Source organism: Plasmopara halstedii (assembly GCF_900000015.1).
Source record: "Plasmopara halstedii genome assembly, contig: Scaffold_470, whole genome shotgun sequence".
Taxonomy (NCBI): domain Eukaryota; phylum Oomycota; class Peronosporomycetes; order Peronosporales; family Peronosporaceae; genus Plasmopara; species Plasmopara halstedii.
Genome location: NW_020187390.1, coordinates 73,590 through 73,934, shown reverse-complemented (window position 1 = coordinate 73,934; position 345 = coordinate 73,590).

The window sequence follows — 345 nt, the reverse complement described above, 5'->3', positions numbered from 1 at the left end:
CATTCTGCGCTTTCGCTTGCAACTCAGCATTTTGGGCTTCCGTGAACGTCTCTATGGAATTCAAGTGGGTGGTAATAATCACCTTAATTGAGTCATGTAGGTAAACTATATACCATTTAATTTCTTTTGAAATCCCCAGGATGGTACCTGACTCTTAACGCTTCTTTAGAGTTGATCTTGCTTTCTCTGGGTCTCTAAACACTCTGCATATCGATCCGAATACAGCTATGTCTCTCACGCTTGCTGAGCTGCCAGTCAAAGCCTCAATTGGTGACGTCCTTCCAGCATTCGATATGGTTGGGCTTCTGTTCAGGATGTAGCTCGCGTATTTCACGGCGTGGCCCT